The sequence below is a fragment of the Sus scrofa genome, chromosome 9 (assembly GCF_054392235.1).
Source record: "Sus scrofa isolate SSC_HxYL_T2T_F1_AM1 chromosome 9, Sscrofa_HxYL_maternal_Yorkshire_Landrace_v2.0, whole genome shotgun sequence".
NCBI classification, from domain to species: domain Eukaryota; kingdom Metazoa; phylum Chordata; class Mammalia; order Artiodactyla; family Suidae; genus Sus; species Sus scrofa.
This window is the reverse complement of record NC_139391.1, coordinates 52,904,568-52,914,040: the sequence shown is the minus strand read 5'-3', so window position 1 is coordinate 52,914,040 and position 9,473 is coordinate 52,904,568. Positions and strand designations below refer to the sequence as shown.

Sequence of the window (9,473 nt, the reverse complement as noted above, 5' to 3'; positions counted from 1 at the left end):
TAGCATGTCTTGTGCTTTGCCCTCTCCCATATATTCCCCAGGGCTGCTTGTTCTTCTCTTTTGAAGTCTAACCACGGAACAATATAATGCAGAAGTCATCTTGGTCTTTTTTCTTGGAGATTTATTAAAGTAACCAAAGGGTAGTAAGCCATCAGGTGTTTAAATCAAGCTCACTGAATGAATAAGAATACAGTGATTAAGAATAGGTCAAGCCGCCATGCCCTCGGCTACATAAGGCATGTACTCTGACAGCAAAGTGTTGACTGAGTTAACAAGGGTAAAGCAAAGAGAAATAAAACTGTTTTCCATCTCTATTCCCACCAGGCCGTCTCTACCCCAGGGACAGCAATTTCTTGATACTGAACCATCAAGTCTCACATATAAACTTTTTCTCCCCTGTTCCCAGCTTTCTGTATCTCACTCCCCATTTCTTCTTTCCACTTCTATTTTCCTTCACCTCTAGCTGTGCTTAGACTTGCTACCCCTAGGGCCACTTAAAGAATCCGGTTTTTACAGCTATTTAGTATAGTCTTACATAATGTAAGCTCAGATGTGAACTAATTTACTCAAAGTCAGTGGCAGAACAAATACTCAGGCATCCTAACTCTCTTCTCCCTGGGAAAAGATCTATGAATATCCACTCAATTTTCCTTTTGTTATAAGTCTATTGCTTGATTTACACAATGACTAAAGTCATTACAAAGAGGAGACATTCCTAAACTTCTTTTTGGCCCCATATTGAGGCAGAATATTAACTCAGGTAGTCGGTGTAGGAGCATGGGCTTCGATGCATTCTTTGATATGGCCACTGATTAACATTTGTGGCTTAAGGGCTCCAGGGAGTTAACATCTCCACACACCTTGTTTTATTATAAGAAATGCGCATTCCCCACAGATTTTGCTATAGAAAATGTGAGTCTCAGCCCACTCTTCAACTGATAAAAAAGGAATGACGAATGGTGAAGGAAAAGGACAAAAAAAAAGCCCATGGAACTTTCTGGACTTTTCCAACCTCAAAAGCCCTATCGGACAAAGACTGATATAGGTAATTCGAACAAGGCCAATGGGAGAAAACCACATCTTTCTGGAGCCCACTTTGGTGCCCCTCCCCACCTTTAACAGATAAAATCCCTATAGGACAATAGAGAAAGAGGGCTTTTCTCCCCTCTCCCAGCTGTCCTGGAGGCTATTTGCTTTTCTGTTTTCTCTTTTTTGTTTTGTCTTTTTGCCATTTCTTGGGCCTCTCCCCCGGCTCATGGAGGTTCCCAGGCTAGGGGTTGAATCGGAGCTGTAGCCGCCAGCCTACACCAGAGCCACAGCAACTCGGGATCCTAGCTGCGTATGCAACCTATACCACAGCTCACGGCAATGCCGGATCCTTAACCCACTGAGCAAGGCCAGGGATCAAACCCACAACCTCGTAGTTCCTAGTTGGATTTGTTAACCACTGAGCCACGACGGGAACTCCTATTTGCTTTTCTTTAATAAAGACCTTGCTTGCTTGCTGCCTGTGTGTTCAGGAGTTCACTCTTCCACTGCTATGAACAAGATCCCGGATTCTGATATCATCTTTCCAGTATCAATATGAGGAAATATATATTCGACTGTTTATTATAAGGAACTACATAGAAGAAATTTTTCCTTCTTTCTTTCTTTTTTTTTCTTTTTTTTCTTTTTTTTTTTTTTTGCTTTTTAGGGCCGCACCTGCAGCATATGGAGGTTACCAGGCTAGGGGTTGAATCGGAGCTCTAGCTGCAGGCCTACACCACAGCAACAGCAACACAGGGTCCAAATTGCATCCAGCAACCTACACCACAGCTCATGGCAATGCCAGATCCTTCACCCACGGAGCAAGGCCAGTGATCGAACCCCCAACCTCATGGTTCCTAGTCAGATTCGTTTCTGCTCTGCCACAGCGTGAACTCCAACACATGTACAGCCCTAAAGAGAAAAAAGGGAAAAAAATCCACCCAGGTTTGCCAGATTCCCAGAACCATCCATGCCTTTTTCTTTACCACTACCTTCCCTTATGGTTCAAAGCCTCCCATTGAAATTGAGGCTTTGAATTATCACCATTAAAGTAGCACTCCTGGGGGTTGCCGTTGCGGTGTAGCAGAAAGGAATCTGACTAGTATCCATGAGGATGCAGGTTTGATCCCTGGCCTTGGAGGCCTGCTCAGATCCTGTGTTGCTATGGCAGTGGTGTAGACCAGCAGCTGTAGCTTTGATTTGACCCCTAGCCTAGGAACTTCCATATGCTGCGAGTGCAGCCCTAAAAACAAAAAAACAAAAACAAAAAAAAGTAGCACTCCTCAAAGTTTAAAGTGAAAGCCAATCCCCTGGAGACCTTGCTAAATACAATTCTCATTAGTCCATCTGGCGTGAGAGCCAAGATTCTGAATTGCCTTTTTTTTTTTGGTCTTTTTGTCTTTGCAGGGCTTCAACTGAGGCGTATGGAGGTTCCCAGGCTAGGGGTCTAATCAGAGCTACAGCTGCCGGCCTACACCACAGCCACAGCAACATAGGATCCGAGCCACATCTGTGACCTACACCACAGCTCACGGCAATGCCGGACCCTTAATCTCCTGCGTGAGGTCGGGGATCGAACCACAACTTTATGGTTCTTAATTGGGTTTGTTTCAGCTGCGCCACGATGGGAACTCCAAGATTCTGCATTTCTAACAAGCTCCTAGTTATTTATATAAACATTTACCTAATGCCTGTTCTCTGTTTATCTTGGCTAGGTATTGGATATGTGATGCCCACAACTTGCTTCTCTCTAGTGGGAAAACAGACAAGATAATGCAATGTGATAAGAACAAGGTCTTGAAGGACAATGAGTTAGCAAAGGGAAGAAAGGATGGGAAGGGAATTTTACTCAGGAAAAAGCACAGGCGAAGCTACCCAGCGTATTTAGAGCACTGTAATTGGTTCATTGTGGCTGGAATAGAATAGGAGGAGAAATGGCAAGAGATAAACTTTATATTTACTGAGTGCCCTTTATTTGCCAGACTCTTTCCAAATAATAAGATTTAGTGGTAAGCAAGACAGACAAAATGTCTGCTTTAATGAAGTTTACATTCAAGTAAACTGATGGTGCAGGATAAAATAGAATAAAACAAGGTAATAGTGATAAGTGACTTAAAAAAAATAAAAAGTGAAAATGTCATAAAAAACAGCCAACAGAGTGGCTGCTATTGGCTATTTGAAAGGAAGGCATGTTTGAGGACGTGTGTTGAGATTTGAATGCAAAGAAGCCAGCCACGCAAAAGTCTGGAGTTAGCAGACAGAACCAAGAACATAGTCTTAAGGCAAAAACTTTCTTGGTGTGTTCCAGGAACAGAAACAAGGACAATGTGGCTGCAGATACGATGAAGTCATATTTGACTATCTCTTCTTTTTTTTTTTCCCTTTTTTTTTTTTTGGTCTTTTTAGGGGCACACACGAGGCATACGGAAGTTCCCAGGCTAGGGGTCAAATCGGAGCTGGAGTTGCTGGCCTATTCTACAGCTCACAGCAAGTTCGAATCCTTAACCCACTGAGTGAGGCCAGGGATGGAACCCTAGTCCTCATCAATACTACTCAGGTTAGTTACTGCTGAGCCACAACGGGAACTCCCTTGACTATCTCTACTTTACTTCCCACATTCAATTACCAAGTGGGGTTTTTTGTTTTGTTTTTTGTTTTTGGCCACACGGCATGTGGAAGTTCTTAGGCCAAGGATTGAAGCTGAGCCACTGCAGTGACAAAACCAGATCGGAGTTCCCATCGTGACTCAGTGGTTAACGAATCGGACTAGGAACCATGAGGTTTCGGGTTCGATCCCCGGCCTTGCTCAGTGGGTTAAGGATCCGGCATTGCCGTGAGCTGTGGTGTAGGTTGCAGATGCAGCTCGGATCTGGCGTTGCTGTGGCGGTGGTGTAGGTCGGCAACTGTAGCTCAATTAGACCCCTAGCCTGGGAACATTTGTATGCTGTGGGTGCAGCCCTAAAAAGCCAAAAAAAAAAAAAAAAAAAAAAAATACAACACCAGATCCTTATCCCAGTGGGCCACCAGAAAACGCCAAATAGTTTGGTTTTTTTGGTTTTTTGTTTGTTTGTTTTCTGCTTTTTAGGGTCATACCCGCGGCATATGGAGGTTCCCAGACTAGGGGTTGAATTGGAGCTACAGCTGCAGCGTACACCACAGCCACAGCCACAGCAACGCAGGATCTGAGCCAAGTCTGGGAATTATACCGGAGCTTGCAGCAATACCAGATCCTTAACCCACTGAGTGAGGCCAAGGATCAAACCAGCATCCTTGTGGATACTAGCTGAATTCCTTTCCACTGAGCCACAACAGGAACTTATATTGGAGATTTACAACACATGTGGAAGTAAAATAAATGACAAACAATAGTATAAAGGCCAGGAAAAGAGAAATAAAAGGAATACTGTTTTAAGTTTCTTATAATATATGCAATTATAATATTAGTTGTAGATTGAACTGTGTTAAGTTAAAGATGTGATCTATAAACCCTAAAACAACTAGCACAGTAACCAATCAAAGAACTATAGTTAATAAGCCAGCAAGGGAAATAGATAGACTCATAAAAGATAATTAATCCAAAAAAAAAGCTAGAGAAAGCAATAAAGGAGAGAGAGACAGAAGGACAAATAGAAAGCAATAAGTTATTAGATTTAAGTCCAGTCATACCACTAATCACATTAAATTTAAAAGGTCTAAACACCCCCCAATTAAATCTATGCATTTAATGAGAAATTGCGTTGTAAATTGTACATCAGTACTGTTTTGCTAGCTGCCTCTTTCACCGTTGCTGGAATCAGGTATTCATTCTAGGAGCCTTCACCACACTGTCTGTAGGTTGATAGTTAGAAGGAGCCCAAATTTTGTTGGCAAAAATCTTCTGCACAAGTAAAACAGTGAAAATATATTTCAGCCACTGAAAAGTGTTCTGAATAATAGATCTGTCCTATAAGGTAGTGATTTGCATTTGTGACCTACACCATAGCTGATGGCAATGCCAGATCCTTAACCCACTGAGCAAGGCCAGGGATCAAACCTGCATCCATCCATTCGTTAACCACTGAGCCATGATGGGAACTCCTGTATCACTTAATTTAAACCTCAAGGCAACTCATATAGAGTTATGCTATCAATCACTTCTTTCTCAGCTAACAGATAAGGAACTGAGATTTATAGAGGTTAAGTAATTGCCCAAGGACAGGCAGATAATAAGTGGCAGAACCTGTCCAAACACAGATCCAGGTCATTCCACAGGCTATACATTTAACCGTTGTTCTATACTGCCTCGTGAAATTGAAGAGAGAGACTTACAGTACAAGATGTCACTGATTCCAAATTACTTATCAAACATCTGCCTCAGACCCAATCCTGAAACAAATTCTAAGGACATGCAAATGACCAGTCCATGCTTTCAAGGAGTTCATACAATATTGCAGGGCATATTTATATATACATAATGAAAATTATGTGAAAATGAAAAGCGAAGTTATAATAAGAGACAACTCAGAAGGAAACTCTGTAGCTTGACTGGAGATGTCAGGGAAGGTTTTCTGAAGAAAGAAACATTAGCGTTGAATCTGAAAGACTAGTGAAAACTCCCTAGGCCAAAAGGAGGAGTGACTCAGGATGGGAGGTGAATTCAGGAAACTGCAAGCACAGAATCCACTGGAGAGGGAACAGGAAGAAGCTGGTAAGATGAGTAAGGACAATCATGGAGGGTAATATATGACATGCTAAGGAGTTTTAACATATATGTATACACATACATATCAGTACGATGTTCATGTGTATGTATGTATGCATATGTATCACAGTTATGTACACAGTTATATATACTATATATGTGTGTGTATACACACACATACTTTTTTTTTTCCTTTTTTAGGGCCGCACCTGTGGCATATGGAGGTTCCCAGGCTAGGGGTCTAATTGGAGCTACAGCTGCCGGCCTACGCCACAACCACAGCAACACCAAGCCTTGTCTGTGACCTATACCACAGCTCACAGCAATGCCAGATCCTTAACCCACTGAGCAATGTCAGGGATTGAACCCGAATCCTCATGGTTCCTAGTAGGATTCATTTCCGCTGTGCCACGACAGGAACTCCCCCACACAAACTTTTTTTCATATCACTTATAGCGGAATGAGTTCATTGAACTCAGTTTGTCTGTCATCATTGGTCTGGGCAAAGTCTTGCTTGTTCTGTTTGTTTTCATTTATACATCCTGCTTTATTACCAATAAAGGTGATAAAGGTGATTCTGCTCCTCCTTCCTCAATCCTTTCCTACACAAATCTTCCAAAACAATCCATATGTATCTCTATTTGAATTTGTTCCTGTAAAATGTGAATTGTATTGTATGTACATAATTTTAATTTCCATAAATGATGTGCTATGGCTCTCAGCCATTTCTTGTTTCCTTCTACTCGGCTCTGTTTGGAAATCACACCATCTTGATACTAATTGACAGCTAATCCTTTACCTCTCGTTGCTGCCCAAGGAGACGGTTTGTCTTGCCTTTTTCTTACAGCAGCAGGGTAGCCATTTAGACATGGCTTTTAAAGACTGTTGTCTGAAGGCCCAGTGACACAGGCTGAGTAGGATGGACTGGGTGGAGGAGGCTATTTCTCATGTCCAGGTAGTTGCTGCCATTTGTCAACGCAGGAAATTATTCAAGATGATCAAATTTATCTTGACTTTTTAAATGCTGGAAAAACTGAAGGCCAAAGGAAATACTTCTGCAGGGTGGATTCAACCAAAGACTGAGATAGCCTGACTTTTACACAAAACATTTGAATCAGGAGTTCCTGTTGTGGCTCAGCAATAGGTTCAATCCCTGGCTCAGCTCAGCGGGTTAAGGATCCAGCATTGTCCTGAGCTATGGTGTAGGTTGTAGATGTGGCTCAGATCCTGTGTTGCTATGGTTGTGGCATATGCAGGCAGCTGTAGCTCCAAATCAACCTCTAGCCTAGGAACTTGCATATGCTGCAGGTGTGGCCCTAAAAAGCAAACAAATAAATAATTAAATAAAAACTTTTGAGTCAGAGAAGGAATGAGGTCAGATTTGTGTTTCAGAAATTAAGAGGAGGATGAAATAGAGTAGAAGACAGGACACTGAAGATTATAAATTGAATTTTTTTGTTTGTTTTTGTTTTTTGTCTTTTCTGGAGCCGCACCCGCAGCCTATGGAGGTTCCCAGGCTAGGGGATTGAATGGGAGCTACAGCTGCCAGCCTATACCACAGCCACAGCAACTCAGAATCTCAGAATCCAAGCCAAGTCTGTGATTTACACCACAGCTCAAGGCAATTCGAGATCCTTAACCCACTTAGCAAGGCCTGGGATCAAACCTGAGTCCTCATGCATCCACCTGCATCAGATTCATTTCTGCTGAGCCACGACGGGAACTTTCCATAAATTGAGTTTTGAATGTCAATGAGCTGAAGGGCTTATGGAATGAAATTCTGACACCTACTCCATGAATGAACCTGAAAACATTGTGCTAAGTGAAAGAAGCCAAGCACAAAAGGACAAATATTATATAATTCTACTTATGTGAGGTTCCTAGAATAGAGACAAGAAGTAGAAAAGTGGTTACCAGGGCCGGGGATGGGAGAATGGGGAGTTATTGTTTGATAGTTATGAAGTTTCAGTTTGGGATGATGAAAATATTATAGAGATGGATGGTGGTGATGCTTCAATAGGAATGTGAATGTACTTAATGCCATTGAACTGTATACTTAAAAAAGGGTGAAAATGGTAAATTTTATGTTGTGTGTATTTTAATACACAGCCACACAAACACACTTACTCCCACACCAGCCTCTTTAGCCAAAAGGACAAGGCTGAGTTTATTGCTTACGGCAGTAAGGGAGAACTTCCACAGTGTCAAGAGAGTGAGGCTGGGTCAAAATTTATTAAGAATTTGAATTTTGATTCAAGGCAATTCTTTCAATATTTTTGCCGAAACTCGGCCTCTGTTCAGATTGAGGCAGAGTTTTGGGTGAAAGAGAAAAAGACAGCTTTATTGCTTTGCCAGGCAAAGGGGGCCACAGCAGGCTAATGCCTTAAAGACTGTGCCCCTGCCTTGGGTGGTTTTATAGTTTGGGGAGTGGAAAAATTGAGCCACAGATAAGGATCAGGGTAGAGGTAAACTTGCATTGTCTTTCAAAGCTGGCTCCAGGACAGGTTCTGGTGGTCCTTCTTTCAGGAATGAAGAATATTTCATCAAGCAGTTCTTCCATTTGTTGGGGGTTTTAGTTCTGCAGAAAGGCTCAAAGAAGATACTGTTATGCATATTCCTTGAGGAGGAATCAAGACCCTGTCCCAAGGCTGCACTATTGTTTTTGACTGCTCCTCCCAGGTCTCTGCATCCTCTCCCTTACCCGATTAGGAACTGCCCTTTGGAACTCAGGGAAGGTCATGGAGGCTGAAGCTTATTCCCTAAAAACAAGAAATGGAGAACACAGAAAGACTTTTGTGCCCAGGACCCTCACTAGGGACTTGATTGGATAAGCTTGAGTAAGAATCATGATAAACAGTCTAGGAATGTTAGAAAAAGTAAGGTAAAATAATAGCAGAGGGATTTAAGGATATTTTTTATTATTTTATTTTATTTTGGCCTGTTCAATGAGAAAGTTCCCGGGCCAGGGATCGAACACTTACCACAGCAATTAACAGAGCCATAGCAGTGACAAGGCCAGATTAAAGATCTTTTTTAAAAGAACAACTTTAGGGGAGTTCCCGTCGTGGCTCAGTGGTTAATGAATCCAACTAGGAATCATGAGGTTGCAGGTTCGACCCCTGGCCTTGCTCAGTGGGTTAAGGATCTGGCATTGCTGTGAGCTGTGGTGTAGTTTGCAGATGCAGCTCAGATCTGGTATTGCTGTTGCTCTGGCATAGGACAGCAGCTACAGCTCCGATTCGACCCCTAGCCTGGGAATCTCTATATGCCGCAAGAGCGGGCCAAGAAATGGCAAAAAGACAAAAAAAATAATAATAACAAAATAAAATAACAACTTTAGGGAGTTCCCTGGTGGCTCAGTGGGCTAAAGATTGGGCATTGTCACTGCAGTGGCTCTGGTTACTGCTGTGGCAAGTGTTCAGTACCCACATGCCATGGGTATGGCCAAAAAATAATAAAAAATAAAAAGCAACTTTATCAAATTCATCCACTAAACATGTATAATACAGTGGTTTTTAGTAATTTTGCAGAGTTGTACAATCGTCCTTACAATCAATTTTAGAACATTTTCACTAATCCCTGCCCAGTTCCCTAGCTGTTAGCAGTCATTCCCTATTTCCCTCCCCACCCCTTCAGTTCGGAGGAAAAACTTTACCAATTTAGGTTTAATAATAGGGGCCTTTGAATTAACAATAGATTAACAGAAGACAAGAAAACAAGTTTTATTCACAAGCATGCAGGACAGTTTAGACAAGAGGCTCTC

The 9,473-nt window shown here is 42.1% G+C and overlaps 1 protein-coding gene across 1 annotated transcript in view; it reads right to left on the bottom strand.

Annotated features, from left to right (window-relative positions):
• Positions 1-9,473, bottom strand: part of ST3GAL4 (ST3 beta-galactoside alpha-2,3-sialyltransferase 4) — a 1,054,305-nt gene that overhangs the window by 853,884 nt on the left and 190,948 nt on the right. The window lies entirely within an intron of this gene.